General features: G+C 41.4%; 1 long non-coding RNA gene across 2 annotated transcripts; it reads left to right on the forward strand.

Annotated features, from left to right (window-relative positions):
* The first annotated feature begins 6,217 nt into the window (after window positions 1–6,217).
* On the forward strand, window positions 6,218–11,570 carry LOC134338177 (uncharacterized). 2 transcript variants are annotated; one of them, XR_010016160.1, is made up of 3 exons: window positions 6,218–6,356; window positions 7,150–7,272; window positions 11,453–11,570. It is a non-coding gene; the product is annotated as an uncharacterized LOC134338177 (long non-coding RNA). The 2 variants fall into 2 exon arrangements; XR_010016159.1 differs by having other exon boundaries at window positions 6,224–6,418.
* Window positions 11,571–18,765: the final 7,195 nt, after the last annotated feature.

Raw genomic sequence — 18,765 nt, forward strand, 5'->3', positions numbered from 1 at the left:
GGTTGCAGAAGGTTTTTAATATCTTCTAAGGTGGCTTCTCAAGATTGAGAATGACTCTGTAGTTCTGTGGGTTTTGATATGACTGATGAGGCCCATAAGCTCTGTCACATACAGGGCAGGAGGCTGATTCTTTGTGAGGCAGTGCCTCCTTCCTGTTTACTTTGCTTCTAATACATGGATGTGCTTCTCCTCTTTGCACAGCCAGGAATCCCAGGAGTCAGAGAGGTGGTACAGTTTTAAAGGGACGATTTAAAAAAAAATATTCTTTAATCTTTTCCTCTACCCTTCCTGTGCCAGAACAAGGAATAGTCTGAGTCATGAGTCACAGGAGCAATGTCCTGTGTGGGTTTCCTCTGGGTGCTCTGGTTTCCTCCCACAGAACCGGACATAGAATGATGTGACAAGTTGCGGCAATTCTGCACAACAATTATTTGTTACCATTGCTGCCAAATTAGACCGTGGCAATGCAACTAACTGATCTACAGAGCAGACTGGCTGATAGGACAAACACTGCCTGATGTAAAGAGAGGACACCATTTGGAGGTTGATGACTGATTGTGGAGATTTATATTTGGACAGCATTGCTGAATGAAATCTCTTGGAGAGTGCTTTGAATGAAGCTCTGAAATATTGGTTAATCTTGTTGCTACCAGACAATGAAACATTTGAAGACACAAGCGACTGCTGACACTAGAATCCAGAGCAAGAAACAATCTGCTGAAGGAAGAGTGGTGGGTTGAGCCGCATCCGTGGAGGGGAAAGGAATTCCCAACTATTCAGGTCAAAATCTTGCATCAGAGCTGCCCACGCCTCCTGCTGAGTTCCTCAGCCAGATTATTGCTCATGAATCTTATGGAGGATTTTCCTTGGGCTGTACAAAATTAGCAAAAGGAGGCCTTCTGAAGAGGGAACAAGGGTTCCTTTAGGAGACCTCTTCCACAAAGTCAGGGAAATAAAGGCTAGGCAGAATCAGAATCGGGTTTAATGTTGCTGGCATATGTTGTGAAATTTGTTAACTCTGTGGCAGCAGTACAATGTAATACATAATTTAAAAATGAATTTCAGTAAATACATTAGTTAAATAAGTAGTGCAAAAACAGAAATTTAAAAAGCAGTGAGTTAGTGTTAATGGGTTCAATGTCCATTCAGACATCTGATGGCAGTGGGGAGGAAGCTGTTTCTGAATCATTGAGCGTGTGCCTTCAGACTCCTGTACCTCCCTCCTGATGGCAGCAATGAGAAGAAGGCATGTCCTGGGTGATGGGGGTTCTTAATGATGGACACTGCCTATTTGAGGCAATGCTTTTTGAAGATGTCCTGGATACTACGGAGGCTAGTGTTGACTAAGTTTACAACTCTCTGCAGCTTGCTTCCGCCATAGCAGACGATGATGCAGCCAGTTAGAACGGTAATCTATGTAAAATTTGCGAGTCTTTTAGGTGACGTGCCAAATCTCTTCAAACTCCTAATGAAAAGTAGACGCTGCTGTGCCGCCTTTGTAGCTGCATTGATATGTTGCATCCAGGTTAGATCCTCAGTGATAATGACACCTAGAAATTTGAAATTGCTCACTCTTTCCACTTCTGATCCCTCTGAGGACTGACGAGTGTTCCCTTGTTTTGCTCTTTCTGAAGTCCACAACCAGTTCTTTGGTCTTTCCGACATTGAGTGCAAGGATATTGCTGAGATACCACTCAGCCACCTGGTATATCCTGCTCCTGTGTGCCTTCTCATCACCATCTGAAATTCTGTCAACAATGGCTGATTCATCAGTTTTGCCGCACAGCCGTTGGTGTCGAGGGAGTTGAGCAGAGGGCTAAGCACACATTCCTGAGGTACGCTACTGTTGAATATCAATGAGGTGGGGAAGTTATTTCCAATCTGCACAGATTGTGGTCTTTTGGTGAACCTAACTTCTGTTGCAGGATGGTAACATTGAGGATAGCACAACAGTATTACAGCTCAGGGCACTGGCATTCAATTCCAACATCATCTGTAAGGAGTCTGTACGTCCTCCCTATGAAATGCTTGGGTTTTCTCCAAGTCATCTGGTTTCTTTCCAGAGTCCAAAGATGTACCAGGTAGTAAATTGTCACATGACTAGACTAGACTAGAGTTAAGTCGGAGGTTGCTAGGCGATGCAGTTAGAGGGGCCTATAGGGCCTTTTCTGTGCTGTATCTCTAAATAAATAAGACCATAAGATAAGGTATTGGAGCAGAATTAGGCCATTTGGCCCATCAAGTCTGCTATTTCATCATGACTGACCCATTTCCCCCTCAGCCCCAATAGTTTGCCTTGCCCTGATGTATCAAGAATCTGGCAACCTCTGCCTTAAATATATTTTATACTTTATTGTCGCCAAACAATTGATACTAGAACGTACAATCGTCACAGCGATATTTGATTCTGCGCTTCCCGCTCCCTGGATTACAAATTGATAGTAAATATTAAAAATTTAAATTATAAATCCTAAATAGAAAAATGGAAAGTAAGATAGTGCAAAAAAACCGAGAGACAGGTCCAGATATTTGGAGGGTACGGCCCAGATCCGGGTCAGGATCCGTTCAGCAGTCTTATCACAGATGGAAAGAAGCTGTTCCCAAATCTGGCCGTATGAGTCTTCAAGTATACCCTATGATTTGGCCTCCACAGCTGCTTGTGGCAATGATTTCCACAGATTCACCACTCTCTGGCTAAAGAAATTACTTCTTGTCTCCATTCCAAATGGACGTCCCTCAGTTCAAAGGCTGTGTCCGCTGGTCTTGGACTCCCCTGTAATAGGTAACATAATAAAGTTACCGTAGAGAATTCTGAGGGACAATATCTACAAGTATTTGGATAGACAGAGGCTGATGGGGAGGAGTCAACGTGACTCTGCACTTGGAAAGTTGAGTTTAACAGATCTTTGAAGAGGTAACTAAAAATGGTAGATAATGGTAGGGCGGTTGATGGTATGTTGTCAATTTGGACTTCAGCAAGACTTTCAACAAGGTCCTGTGTGGTTGGCTGGTTTGCAAGATTGGGTTCCATGGAATCTAGGAGAGTGCTTGTTTGGTGGATTAAAACTTTTGCTTTCAGGTAGGAAGCAGAGGGTCTTAGTTGAAGGTGGTTTCTCAGAATGGAACCCAGTGAATAGTGAGTAACTAGTGGTGTGTTGCAGGTGTCATTGCTGGGACCCTTGTTATTCATTACTTGCTGTATATAAATGGTTTGAATGAGAATGTGCAAGGCTTAAACACTGAGTGTGCAGACAACACAAAGTGAGGCGTCGTTGATGGTGAAGAATGTCATCGGAGATCATGTGGAGATCATAATCAGTCAGGGAAAGGGGCTGAGTAGTGGCAAATGTGAGGTGATGTATGCTGGAAAGTCAAACCAAAGTAGAACTTATTCTAATGATTGCTAGGATACTAGGGAATGTAATGGAGCAGAGATCCACAAGTGTATGTGTATCATTAGTTGAAAGCAGCATCATAGGTAGATAGGTACATTGGTCTTCGTCAGTCAGAGCACTGAGTATTGGATCTGGGACATTATGTTGCAGTTGTATAAGTCATTGATGAGGCCACATTTTGAGTAATATATACAGTTTTAATCACCATGTTGTAGGAAAGATGCAGTTAAACTGGAAAGAGTGGAGAAAAGATTTGAGGATTTAACCAGAACTTGAGATCCTGAGTTATAGGGAGGGGTTGGCCAGGCTAGGGCTCCATTCTTGGAACATTAGGAGATGGTTAACAGTCTTCTCCTTGGAGTAAGAGAGTTCAAAACTAGGGTGAGAGGCGAAAGGTTTAAAAGAGAACTCGCAGTTAACTTTTTCCGCACAGACTGAATTGATATATGGAACGAATAGCCAGCAGAAGTAGTTGAGGCTTTCTAATCAGTTTATTGAGCCCGTTGGCATCACCCATTGATGCCATTGCCCCAGCACAGTCCCTGCATAGAAGATTGTACTGACGACAGCAGACTGGTTGAACATGCGAAGGAGAGGCCTGCATACTCCAAAGGACCTCAGTCCCCTCGGGAAGTAGAGGTGACCCTGGCCCTTCTTTACACAGCCTCTGTGTTGGTGCTCCACTCAAGTCTGTCATCCAGGTGCACCCCCAGGTACTTGTAGGTCCTCAACACATCCACGTCCTCACCATCAACAGTAACAGGAAGCTGAGTATTACTGTGTACACTTCAGGTTCCCTCTCTTAAAACTTTGCCTGTGTTGGATTGTATTATGATTTTTAAAACACCATTCCTTGTGATTATCATTTTAACAATTAGAACTGTTTCTGCAGTTCTGAGGTGGAGAACAGGAATTATTTTATTTATTGAGATAGAGCATGGAGTAGGCCTTTCCAGCCCTCTAAGCCACGCTGCCAGCAAGCCCCGATACAACCCTAGCCTAATCACTGGGCCATTTACAACGACCAATTAACCTACCAGCCAGTATGTCTTTGGTCAGTGGGTACCCAGAGGAAACCCACGCGATCACAGGGAGAATGCTGGAACTCCTTACCGGCAGCAGCAGGAATGGAGCCCGGGTCGTCTGAACTGTAAAGCTTTGTGCTAACCACTACACAACTGTGCCACCCCATGGTAATTACCATTGTGATATCAGGTGCAGTTGATCTACTGGTGCAGTTTACATTACTACATTGTGCATGCATGAAGGCCTGGTTACTGTGCAAGCTCCAGAGTAGCAATGCATCGTGAAAGTTTTATGTAGAAAGGTGTTCTTTAATGTCTCTATTTTGTGCCTCCTCCAAGAAGGGAAAGTTATGGTTTTGCTCCATTTCTAGGTGGCTAACAAGCCGATTTCATATATATATCGGCTCTAGTCTATGGGGAATGAAAAAAGCAGACATATTCTGCTGTTAAGTTTAAGATCAATTTCTACATTAGAAAGTTGAAGTCATTCATGCAAATTGCATACTAAATCCTGTAAAAAAAAGTTTTTAAATAATTTGAATTGAAAGGGTTCAAGCATCTGATCAAATCCTTACTTACAACATCTATAATAAACATATTTTCTCTTCAGAATGCAATTAGCTTGTTTTCCTGGTCAGTTTCTGAACTAGTCTGATAACAAGTAATTGCATTCATTTGGTTTATACTCCTGAATGATATCTCGAAGAAGGAGTGGTCCCTGAACTTTGGGTCTGTTATCAGAAAAGAACTTTAAACACAGGCCAGGATTGAGCTGATTGATCACTGAGCTCGAAGCTCATAGAATTGTAATCAGTGTAACTGAAGTTGTGCAGAGCCGCAGATATTCAGCCAATCAACGACTATGTGATGAAACTTAACTTTTCCATTCCCAACTGCTCTAATTACTTGAGCTCAGCTATTGACTATGAATGTGTTCTTTTAATAGATATGAAGATTGTGCAAAGTCAGTTGAAAGGGCCTATGTTGTGGGTCAAAGAATAATTTCTGTATACTAGAAAAGTAAGCGTTACAAATTGCCAAGCACTCTTGTTAATACAGCTGTTCTATCGTTTGCTTAATTGGTGTGAGCAATCTAATGAAAATATATTTTGCTCTTTGGATGCATTATCTATAATTAAAAGGACTTTGATTTTAATAATCCTTCTGATGATCCTTTAGTGTTTTTCACTGTCATCTATTTTACCTACTCTACTAGGGCACATCAAGTATTGTTTGCTTGAAACAATTACCTTGAAAAACATCCTTGAAACATTACTAAAGTCTGTTGAAATATGATTGTAAAAATAATCTGGCTTTCCTTGATACAATTGTCTCAGTAACTCTTCTGTGTCATTTTTCTGATTACTATTCTCCAATATTACCTCATCATCATTATGTGCTGTGTTATATGATGTGGGCGATCATGGTCAATGCCCATGATTGTTGACAAATTTAAGTGGTTTGCTATTGCCTTCTGGGCAGTGTCTTTACAAAACAGGTGAGCCCAGCTATTATAAATACTCTTCAGAGCATTACCAGGACTTCAGATGTGCACCAGTTTCTAATACGGCCATCCACCACCTGCTCCCATGGCTTCATGTGATTCTGATCAGGGGTGGGGTTGGGGGGGTGGTGCTAAGCAGGTGCTACACCTTGCCTACAGGTGACTTTCAGGCTAGCAGAGGGAAGGAGCACCTAACACCTCCTTTGGCAGAGACGTATCTCCACCCTGCTACCCAGCATTATTATATAGATACTCCAAAAGTCAAATTCAGAATGTATGTCACCATTTATTTTTATAAGGACAATAAAGCAAATCAGCATCAGCAAAGATGCCAAAGTCTCAAATGCCGTCATGTCAATAGCTGCTGCTATTGAGCTCAGGTAAATGAGGATGATCAATCAAAAGTGATCATTGGTCAACTCGGTAACGATGGTAAGCACGACGTGATTGCAACTCAGGGCGTCGGAGTTTGGCGTTCAGTTCTGTTGTCCTCTGTAAGCAAATTTGTACGTTGCTTCCCAAGTGCCCGCGAGCGTCTTCCGGTTGCTCCGTTCTCCTCCTACAGTCCAAAGACTTGCCGGTTAGGAGGTCAATTGGTCATTTTAAATTGCCTCATGATATGGCTAGGGTTGAATGGGTGGGTTGCTGGCCAGCACAGCTCAAAGGGCCAGAAGGGCCTGTCCCAAGCTGTTTCTCTTAAAAGAGAAGTCCATAAATGAGAGAACCAGTTTCCGTGTGCATTCATGCTGAGCGAAGTCTCAGATTTTAGTTATCAGACAAGCAGACTGCCAGATGTAAGTTATATGAATATTTTCCACTATGTCCCACCAGTTAATAATATTTGGTTAAGGCTGGTAAAATGAAAAAGAATGTTATCAGTAAATTGCTCGATGTTGGTTTAACAAGAACACTTGTACTAGAATCAACTACTGAAGTTTATAACGAGATATAATTTTCATTGCCCTGCAGCTTCCCAGTGACCTGAACTTTCCAGAAGCTATTGTTCTCTGTGCCTCTTCATGGTGCGGAGATGTTACCGGCTCAGTCCGCCTTTATTGGCCATCCTTAATTATCTTAATTATAGAGAGAAGTCCAGAGTCAGCCAATTGGTGGGTTTAGAGTCCAACTAATTCGAGTAAGAAAGACAGTAAAAGTAAACTAAGCAAGGATTTTATTTTATTAATCCTATCAAATGTTTATGATTGCCACATTTTGTTTATTACAGATTCAATTATAGCAGCAATCTTCCACAAGCTCTGGTCTGGTATTGTCACCAGTTGTTCTAAGCTACTCTAGTCATTTAATAGGGGAATCTGTAGATCCTTTTCGCTTTTTGCAGTGTATACAGGTAATAAACCATCAATCAGATTGTCATCCACCTCTCACTTCGGCTTGTTTAGTAATTTGAGCAACTGAACTGCAGGGGGCGTGCTTCTATTGAAAATGACTTTCTTTGTTCTTGCATGATCTTCGTTCTGTCTGCTGAACGCAACTGAAAATGGCCCTGAAAAGAAATTAACTGCCAAAGATAATTTTAACTCTTCCAGTGTGGAAGACCCTGTTCTGACCCATTTTCTCTGTAGTTATTGTTCAAATGTATTTCTGAGAAATTCTAACAGTTTTGCCCGTATCACAATAGCTGCAGTATCTAAATCACAATACAGTACCTTTTACAAAACAATAGAAAGCAAGTGAATGTATGCTGTGTCTAATATCTTGCCTGCACTATCAACTAACTCAGTATTTTATGATCAACTATGTAGTTACTATATTTATTACAAAACAGGTTATTGAAAAATAGGAGGGAATAGTCTAAGATCATTGAGGACCCTCATGATTTGGGACATAACCACTTCCTGTTACATCATCAGGGAGAAAGTAGAAGAGTCTGAAGACCTACCCTCAATAACTTAGGAGCAAATTATTCCCCTCCATCATCAGATTTCAGAATCTTTGAACACTACCTCAATATTGTTTTTCCATTGCACTATTTATTTTGTAATTATAGTAATTTTATGTATTTTTACTGCTGTAAATTTTGCATCATATAAGACAGTGATAAAAAAAAATTGATTCTGATACTTCAATATAGCATTAGATTTTATAAGCTTGCATTATGATTCTATTAATTTAACCATAAAGTGTTTTGGAATATTAGATTCATTTCAATAATGATGCTGATACATTGTGAAACGTCTCATTTCTTACATCCACTTGGAGCCACCAGTTGCTTGTGAACTATTGTATTCTATCTCAATCTGAGAATCAAGGGTTATACCCATAATGGAGTTGACTGAGGCTACAGTCCTCTGCAGCTACTTTTGATCCTGTGCACTGGACAGTGCCTTCTCTGTCCAAAACAATGGCTGTTTATTCCTCTCTGTAGATGCTGCCTGACCTGCTGAGCTCCTCTGGCATTTTGTGTGCGCTGCAGTGGAATAAACGGTTGACACTTCAGGCTGAGAGGCTTCAGCAGGACTGCCTGCTGAGGGTCTCCGCCAGAAACATTGACTGTTTATTTCCCTCCATAGATGCTGCCTGACTGACTGAGTTCCTCCAGAAATTTGTCTGAGTTGCTCAAGATTTCCAGCATTTGCAGAATCTCTTCTGTTATAAAGTGTGAATTAATACACTTTGGAAGGTAGAATTTAAAGGAAGAACACAACACCAAAGACAGGATTCTTAGCAGTGTTGAGGAACAGAAGGATCTTGGGAACTTTATGTTCATATATCTTTTAAAGCTGTCACACAAGTTGATAGGGTGGTTAAGAAGACATATGCTGTGTTTGCCTTTATTAGTTGGGGTATTGAATCAAGAGCCATGAGGCAATATTGCAGCTATATAAAACTCTACTTAGATGGATACTTTATTGATACCAAAGGAAATTACAGTGTCACAGTTGCATTACATGTGCGCAGATATACAAATATTAGAAGAGAAGTAAGAAAGAATAAAAAAAAGTTACCTCAAACAGACTAACAGGAGGTGGTCATCACGTCCCTGTCATAGGTTGACTCCTTATAGAGCCTAATGGCTGAGGGTAGGAATGATCTCATACAGTGCTCTTTGGAGCAGCGCAGTTTTCTTTGTCTATTATTAAAAGTGCTCCTCTGTTTAGAGGGTGAGAAACAATTGTCCAGATTTGCCAGGAATTTCCATAGGGTCCTTTGTTCTACCACAGCCTCCAGTGGAATATTTTGCTCAGTTCTGGTCGCCTCATTATAGGAAGGATTTGGAAGCTTTAGAGAGGGTACAGAGGGGACCTACCAGGATGATGTCTTATCAGGAGAGAATGAGCCCATGGGGGTTTTCTCTTTGGAGAGGAGCAGGATGAAGGATGACTATGGCAGATAAGATGATAACAAGCATAGATGGAGTGGACAGCCAGCACAGAGGCAATAACTAATAGGAGAGGGTGTGATTTTAAGGTGATTGGAGGTACTTATAGGGGGACTGTCAAAGTGCATGGAACACACTGCCAGGAATGGTGGTAGAGATAACACATTAGGAAGAGTCTCTTAGACAGACACATGGATGAAAGAAAATGGAAGGCTATGTGGGAGGGAAGGATTAGATTTACTGTATCGTGGAGTAGGTTAAGAGATTGGTACAACATCCTGGGACAACGGGCCTGTAATGTTCTAGGTTTATGTAGGGTTCTAGACTGCCAGTCTAGAATATCACAAATCTAGGCTCAGCAGCGTGTGCATCTCTTGGGCTTCTGGTTTGGGAACAGTTGGAATGTCTCCTAATGCACACACTCATGCATGCAAATTATCACCATCTTAGATAACACTATCGTTCACAGTTTCCTCCTCATACCCACATTAATGCCCTTTTGCTTTCAGAGCTCCTGCCCCTACAAATTTACATTTACCACAGCTCTGCTCTCCCTCTCTATTCCAGTAAATCCTCTTCAGCTTGTTTCGTCGCCCTCCGAAAGCAGGACCACTTCAGGATTGCTGTTTTGAGTAAGCTCCAAACTAAACCCATTCCTGAAATGCAACCAGCCCATCCTTTTGGCTTGCTCTGTGTTCCCTTCCTGATCTGACTGCCTTCGGCACTCACATCTCCCTTCACGCAGACGTAACCTGACACGCAACTTACACTACAGGCTCGTAGAAGCATGACCATCTACACGTACCCCTGAATGTCGCACGTTACCCTCTGACATGGAGATAGATAATCAATCCTCCTTCATAGCTGGATCCAAGTTTTAGAGCTCATTACCCAACAGAACTGCAAGAGCTCTTTCACCAGAAGTTCTTTTAGTTCTGTTTTATTTCTTTCATCGCCACGTTTGCAAGGACAGTTATGGGTGGACAATGAATACTGGAATGCATCCTTTATAAAAGCAGAAATTCCTACATTTGAAACCATCCTCAAAATTTGTCCTTGACTGTGCTTCAATCAACTTCTTCAACTCTTGCGTAGTATTCTTAGTTTTTTGGGACCCTCATGGAATAAAGTGGTAATATGGGGAAACAGCTGAGGTAACTGGGTCAGCAATGGCCATAACGAGAAGGCAGTTGGGGGAGGGTGAGTGAGGGAGAGGCAACTAACCTTCACCTACTTCCGTTTATTTAAACTGTGCAAGTCATTATTTTTGCAATGGGCTGATTTTTGTTTTTACTCCATTGAGAAGCTTTGCCAACAAATGCAATAGGCACACCCATGCTGTTCTGACTTTAGCTTGTTCTAATGTCCTAGTGTAGATTATAAACTACAGTGGGACTCTCCAACCTTCAAAAAAAACTTTTCTTTTTCTGTTTTCTTTTTCACTTTACGTTCCTTGTTACCCTGTGACTTTATTCTCCTAGTATTGATTTTAAAGCCTTAATACATTTTGCTTTCAGTGTATTCATTTTGATTGTCAAAGTTTTATTTTTACATTTTCTTTCCATAATTTTTCACCAGTTGGGGATTATTTTCTTCGAGGCAACAACCCAAAAGAGAACCATGATAAAGAGATAGAGACTGGCCCTGAAACCAACAATATATCAGGAACAGAGAGGAAAAGATGCAGAGTTGCCATTTGGTAGAAGCTTGAAAGGAATTTCATGAGATAGAAGTTGCAGTTTTTAACATGCTATTTATTGTTCGAATAATTACTTTGTAGAAGAATAAAATGAAAGTCCAGCTTTGAAAGGAAACTTAAGAGCAGAAGAGAAGTATGCAATCTCCCTGAAATCTTTTCAATAGAATGAGGAAAGGACTTAGAATATGTTTCTTAAGATTAACTCAGGAAGAAACACATCAAATACAAGACTTCAAGCACTGTGGATTGAGTGACAACATATTATTCTGTGCTTTGGCACTGCATTTGTATCCAGCCTTGGATGTAAAGAAGAATGTGGAGTTTTTTTAAGATTCTGTAATGTATAATCCAGTATGGTCTGTGATTTAGGAGTTGTCATTAATAACTGAAAAGATGGAAAATTTAGCATGAGTTTTAGTTTTTAATAAGAGTAGTTCTCATGACAAGCTTTGACTGCAGAGAAATTAATATTTGAAAAATGCTTTATAGGTTCGAATGAATTGGAATTGGCTATCTCTGACTGAAGTGTCAATATATGATGGACATCTTTCAACTCTAACCTCCTAATTCAGAATGTATTGTTCTCCAGCCCTTCATTATATTTTCTTTAATCACACCTGTTGTCTATTAAAAATATATTAAAAACAAACCTCTGCTTTTTGTTCAGATTCCATGTACACTACAAAGAAATGAAGAGCCTTTCTATTATCAACATAGTTTATTTATTAAACATATCAAAAAATTAAGGCTTGATGTTAAATAGGAAACATCTTGGAATGTCCTGTGGAAAACATAAAGGATTATATAAGTGCTAATTTCTCCCCCAAATCAGCTCCTTCCATGAAAAATGATCGCTGATGTAACATTTCACTCTTGTTAACAGCTAATGCTCTCAATTCTATCCTCATATCTACATCTTTTTTTGCTGAAGCTTCCAACAGGATTAAAATATAACCTAGCATCTATATTCTTAGACAACTAGTGTTGGCGCCTCTTAAACACATTTCAAAGTAACAAAAGCCAAACTTGAGAAGCAAGTCGCTCATACTACTGAAGTATGCATCTCCAGTATAAGCAGCTCGCATGATTTCAGCTGCCAAAATCAGGAATTCATTAAACTTCCAACACTTTGGTCCTGGTAGGGAGATGTGTTGATCTGCAAGAATCCATCTCTTTTTAAAATTACCTTGACAGAGACAAATCTAGTTTACTCATGAAGATTTTATAGATTTGAGGAAATGTTTGTTAATTTATTGTTTAGAAGTATAGTGTAGAACAGGTCTTTCCAGCCCAATGAGCCATGTCACCCAGCAACCCACCTACTTAATCTGAGCGTAATCACAGGACAATTTACAATTCAGCACGGACTACAAGGGCCGAGATGGCCTGTTTCCGTGCTGTAGTTGTTATATGGTTATATGACAGTTAACCGACTAACTGGTACGGCTTTGGACTGTGGGTAGAAACCCACGTATTCACTGGGAGGGCGAACAACCTCCTTCCAGAGGATGCCAGAATTGAACTCTGAACTCCGACACGCCGACCTGTAATCGCGTCGCACTAACCGCTACGTTACCTTGGCGCCCTAGCTCCTCTTCAAATAATTAGTAGAAAGAAGCCTGATAACTGTAATGACTCGTTCAGCAGAAGTTTAGTTAAGTCCGAGGAAAGTAGCAACAGATCTATTTTGCAAGTTGAAATTAGGCCACCTTCACCCACCTGATTTCTCCTTTGATGACTGAGGTTTTGGTGTCCATCTTAAAGCAATAGTACGTTATATCAATGGGTGAATCTCACTGGTAAGAATGAGTGATTCTGACCAGAACCACTACTGTTCATTCAGTGCCGGCAATCGAACCCACTCTCTGCTGGCACAGCATCTCTCTGCAGTCCATGGCAAAACCCCAGGCCTCATTAAATGTTCTTAATTTCATTTAAATAATTGAGTGTTCTTTTCTAATAATCAGCTTTAATATTTTTTTTAAATGTTTCTGAATGATAGAGACATTTAGAATTCATTAAAAATTCATGGCAACTCAGACATCACTTCATCCCCGATCTGACCGTCCGTTCAAAAGCTGTCGGGTCACCTGCCATTCTTATCACTGCCAAGATTCTGCCATCTAACTCCCAGTGTGAAGGTAGAGTGAGATCTGTCCCCAATGTGTCCAGATCAGGGAAAGTGGGAACTGGGCTCAGTGAGAAATAAGGGCTCCTGGCCTAGGCCCAGGAAGGCCTGAGCACCTGGGCCACACCCAGCTTGGTCGGAGTCCATGATCCAGGCCTTTGGTCCATGATCTGGGCTCCTGGAATAGAACCAGCTTTGACCCAGCCCCTAGGCTGGAATCATCATGGTGGGTGAGACCCAGCACAGCCTGGGCCCCTGGCTAGACCCTGCCCAATCCCTGCTATGATCTTTGGCTTCATATTCAGATTTCCTGAGCACTGAGCCAGATCAGTATATATGTGCAACTGTAATCTGTGCTCTGTCATTTTAATCTCTTCCTATATCTTCAATTGTAGGAGCATGGAAACAGGATCTTCAAAAGAACAAATGTCTCTCTTTACGCTATCCTTCCTCTTGTTTCAGTCCGTCCCAGTTGAGGTAGAGTTTTATTTATACTGTTCAAAAATACTATGTCTCTTAGATACCTGAAACTGAAATAAAGTGCTGGAAATACTCAGCACTTCAGGTAGCATCAGTGAAGAGAGAGACAGAGCTAATGTTTCTGTGGGCGTACTTTGCAAATCTGTAGAACAGGGATTAAACTGTAAACAAACTGTGCAAATGCAGATATAAATAAATAGCAAGAAACAACGAACACCAAATAACAATATAAAAGAGTCCTTAATTGAGCAAGGCACTTAAACACACATTGCTCTGCAATGAAACCGGTGCTGATCTGTATGGGTCCTAATGCCCTTCTCTTGGACAACATCGGTGGCATGGAGAGGGGAGACTTGTAGCATGGGCAGCTGCCGGTCCTCCATACAACCTTGCCCAGGCCTGTGCCCTGGAAACTTCCCAAAGCGCAAATCCATGGTCTCACGAGACTAACGGATGCCTATTACTATTAATTGAGCGTAGTTATCCCCTTCTGTTCAAGAACCTAATGGTTGAGGGGTAGTAACTATTCTTGAACTGGTGGTGTGGTCCTGAGACACCTGTACCTTCTACCTGATTAGAGCAGTGAGAAAAGAGCATGGCCGGGGTCGTGAGGATCTTTGATGATGGATGCTGCTTTTCTATGGCGACATTTCATGTAGATGTGCTCACTTGGTGGGAGGGTTTTACCTGTGATGCACTGGGCCAAATCCATTACCTTTTGTGGGATTTTCCGCTCAAAGGCACTGGTGTTCCCATACCAGGCCGAAGTGCAGCCTGTCAGCACACCTTCCGCCACACATCTATAGAAGTTTACCAAGGTTTTCGATGCCATGCCGAATCTCCACAGACTCCTGAGGAAGTAGAGGCGCTGACGTGCTTTCTTCACAATAATATTTATATGATAGGTCCAGGACAGGCCCTCTGCGATAGTGATGCCCGGGAACTTAAAGTTACTTTCCTCAGACCATTAGGCTTCTGAGCTCCCCGCTGCATCACTTTCAAAGTATCACCAGACAGTTTATATTGTAGCCTACAAATATTTAATTTATGCACTTCACTTTGTTTATCTATGCATAATTCATTTGTAGATTTATTTTTTAGTTTCCTAAGTTATTGTGTGTGATGTCTGCTACTGTGCTTTACACCCTGGTCTGGAGAAACATCTTGTTTGGTGGTATACGTGTATATAGTTAAATGACAATAGACTTGAATTGAAACCTGGCCAGAAATTAGTTCTGGGCCCATCAGTTTATAGGTCATATATTCTCTTAAACAGTGCACTGGTGAAGTTTTGTTTATGAAGCAGTTTGTCAGTGTAAATGGATTACAATAAAAAAAATCTCATAAACCAAAGTCATTGGGTGTATTTAAAGCGAAGGTTGACGGGTCCTTGATCAGTAAGGACATCAAAGATTACGAGTAGAAGGCAAGAGAATGGGGTTGAGAAGGATAATATATCGGCCATGATGGAATGGCAGAGCAGACTCGATGGGCTGAATGGCCCAGTTCTTCTCTTGTGTTTTATAGTCTTATGAAGCCAATGCTCTTTTAAGTGAATGTGAACGTGGACATGGTGGCCATTAACTAACATGCACAATCGTATCAAATCGTATTTATAGCAACTGAAAGATAACAAGTTCTTCAGCTTAATGAGCTCACCATTGGAACAGAAGCTGCATGCTGCCCAATCGCATCATTCTATAAATACTCTCACAGTTTTACCAGCTCATCTAGCCTCCTTCACTTGCCTGTCAGTCCTGTGTAAAATAAGAGACTTTACTTTGAGTAGCTGCCTGCAGTTTTTGGTAATCTACACTTAAAGCGGTCAAGTTTAACAAGGAAGTTTGGAGAAAGGCTTCATTTTTCTGCAAATGATGTGTGTTTTCATTGTAATTATCTGAGAGTGATAATTAATCAGCCAATTAACAGATTTACAGTTCACTCAAATATACCATCATTCAGTCTTCAGCCTGCCAAGTAATAGGAAGCTATCTTTGTGACATGCTGATAAATTCATTGTGGCATAAATAAAGAAGAACAATTATGTTTGTCCTGCAGATCGAAACCTATTGTTATCCTACCAGAGATGAATGGGGAAAACAGAATGTGAGACTTGAAGGCTAGCCTCTCTTTCCTGCACAAGCGTCTGGTCAGCTCTGCAGCGCTGGACGATATCTTGGCCACAAAGATTGAAAGGAAATGTCTTGTAGCAGTGGAAAGGAAGGGAAATGCTGTTGTCTTTTTCAATATCTCTGTCAAAATGTAATCTTTTGTCCCCCATATTCCTGTTTTTTGAAACATTTATTCATTCACAAGTTGTTGAAATTCTGAAGCACTTCCAAAGGCAATCAAACATTGCAGCCACTCGCTGGATAATTTAGGCTAATTTTCCTCTCTCTTAGTAAACCAAATGATTTATTATATTGATATAGCCAGTTGCCGATCACCATTGCTAATACTAGATACTTTATTCCAGATTTATTACTTGAATTTAAGTTCCTCTGTTGCCCTGGGGAGATCTGATATCATATCTTCAATCCAATGATCCAGTTACTCACCTTTTAATTACAATCCCCTACATCTGCTTCATGGAAAAAAATATACTAATTCTTGGATTGTCCGTCATTCTCAAATTTTATCAGCATTTCTGTTTGAAAGTTTAAGCGATCCCCTTTCCTTCCACTGCATTCCCATAGTTTTGAGTTTGCACAGAGTATATTTTTTTCAGAGTCAGGTTACAGGTCACTTTCCCAAATGCAACTGTGTATTTTACAATATCCAGGTACATGCACTGATCCAAGCAGTTCAACAGATAAATGTTGGCACTAATGTATATTGTAGCTTTTAGGATCCAACACACTATATCTTTGACTTAATTGAGGGAGAATATACATGATGTGCCTTAGAGAATGAAATACATTTGTTAGATTTATTCGACAGCCGGTTCTTACAGGAGCATACAATTTTGAATTTTGTGTTGATGTTCTGTCTGTTCAAACTAGAAAAAGCGAAGTAATAAAATTGATGAACACTAGAAAGTCTGCAGATGCTGGAAGTCCAAAGAGCAACACGCACAACATGCTGGAGGAACCCGGCGGGTCAGGCAGCATCTATAGAAATGAATAAAGAGTCAACAATTTGGACGAGACACCTTCTTCCAGACTGAGAAGGAATAAGGAAGATGCCAGAATGAAAAAGGCTGGGGGCGAGGAAGGAGACTAGCTGGAAGGTGACAGGTGAAGCCAGGTGGGTGGGAAAGGTAAGGGGCTGAAGAGGAAGGAATCTGATAGGAGAGGAGAGTGGACCATAGGAGAAAGGGAAGGAGGAGGAGATCCGGAGAAAGTAATAGGCAGGTGAGAAGAGGTAAAAGGTCAGCATGGGGGTGGGGGGAAGAATTAGATATTCAATCCATCAGGTTGGAAACTACACAGACGGAATATAAGGTGTTGCTCCTCCACCCTGAGGATGTCCTCATCTTGACACTAAAGGAGGCCATGGACCCACACATCGGAACGGGAATGGGTATCTGTACTAAAATGTTTGACCTCCAGGAAATCCCACTCGTGGCGTAAGGTTCCGAGGTGCTTAACGAACCGGTCCCCCAACTTACAACGGGTCTCATCAATGTAGAGGAGGCTGCATCAGGAGCACCAGACACAATAGACAGTAGTTTCACAGATATTAAATAAAATGTACTGAAGAATATATTTTACTAATATAAATTTGTTAGGATGGCATAACAGCACAGCAGTGAGTGAGAAAGTTTGCAGCATCAGTTGTAAGAAGTTTGTTCGTTTTCCCTGTGACCATGTGGGTTTCCCCCAGGTGCTCTGGTTTCCTCCTGCATTATAAAGACATGAGTTGGTGTTAGTAAGTTGTGGGCATGCTATGTTGGCACTGGAAGCATACTGACACTTGTGGGCTGCCCCAGGTACATCCCCAGACTGTGCTGGTCTTTGAAGCAAACACTGAATGTTTTCATTACATGTGACAAATACAGCTAATACGAAGAGTACAACAAAATTACTTCACTTTAGTTAGCTGTTCTATCCAGAGTGTGCCACCATTCAAATGGAGTTATGCCAGGCTTACTGGCCTTGGCTGCTTAAATTTCTGTCACACCTCTAATTAGTTCATACGTTACGTCACACGGTGGAGGGTTTTTTATTTTGCTCTCTTTGAGGCCTCCGTTGGTCAGGGGCTACCGTGGGTGTTGCATCCTGACCATCTAGATTTACAAACCTGTGCAGTATATATATGGAGAGCAAGCTGTTGCCCGTGTAGCAATCCCCCCCTCTTCATGAATCTGATGAACCCAAAGGAATGGCAGAGACCGATACAGTTTGGCACCAACAGCATCGCAGGAGTTTCCAGTCAGCATTCAACTCAAAGTAGGACTACCTTAGGGTCTCCGGTTCCAGATATTTCCCTTGGGGTTTACTCCCAAAGCCTTCCCCGTGAGTGGGTATAGCCGCAAGGCAGCGGAGGTTTCCTTTTCTTAGTGGAGCTGCCGACCACGTGGGCCCCATCTACCCAAAGCAACTGGTTTTAAAGCGCCAGTAACCTGGCTTTGCCTTTTCTCCTGTCAGTAAAAATGGTTTTGCTGGCTTAGTAGCAAAGCCACATGTAAAGGCCAGGAGTTGGACTTGGTTATTAGAGGGTATTTGAGATGCACACTATTGTGAGCATTTAATAGGTAGTGGGAGCTTGTCTCCATTACCAGCCCCCAGCTATAACAACCTTAAGGATCTTATGTTTATGCACCCATTTCTGAGTTGCTCCACACAGTTATACTTATGAGCAGAACAAGTAGTTTGCTGATGCTCAAATCAGAAGGTTGTAGACAACACTGGCCCAGACTGGGTTCTTCTTTGGCCTATAGTCGCACCTTGAACTAACATTACATCTGGCCTCCCAGTCTCCCAGTATTTAATTTGATTTGTTATTGTATCTTACAATACATTTTTTATTTTTAAAATTCTTTTAATAATTCAAATCTACTTTAGGAGCTTTTGACTGTTTTTCCTTTATAAAGGCTTACAGGACAGCCCTGGTCTGGGCCTCAGCTACTGCCATCTGAGGCCTACTTACCTTTGGGGAATGGCTGTAGTCCAACTGAATGTGTGCAAGGCCAGTTAAAATTAATGAGGCTCTGAAGATTGAGCATGGGATGAGCTCAAGTAGAGGCTGGGTC

This window comes from Mobula hypostoma, chromosome 26 (genome assembly GCF_963921235.1).
Source record: "Mobula hypostoma chromosome 26, sMobHyp1.1, whole genome shotgun sequence".
Classification (NCBI taxonomy): Eukaryota; Metazoa; Chordata; class Chondrichthyes; order Myliobatiformes; family Myliobatidae; genus Mobula; species Mobula hypostoma.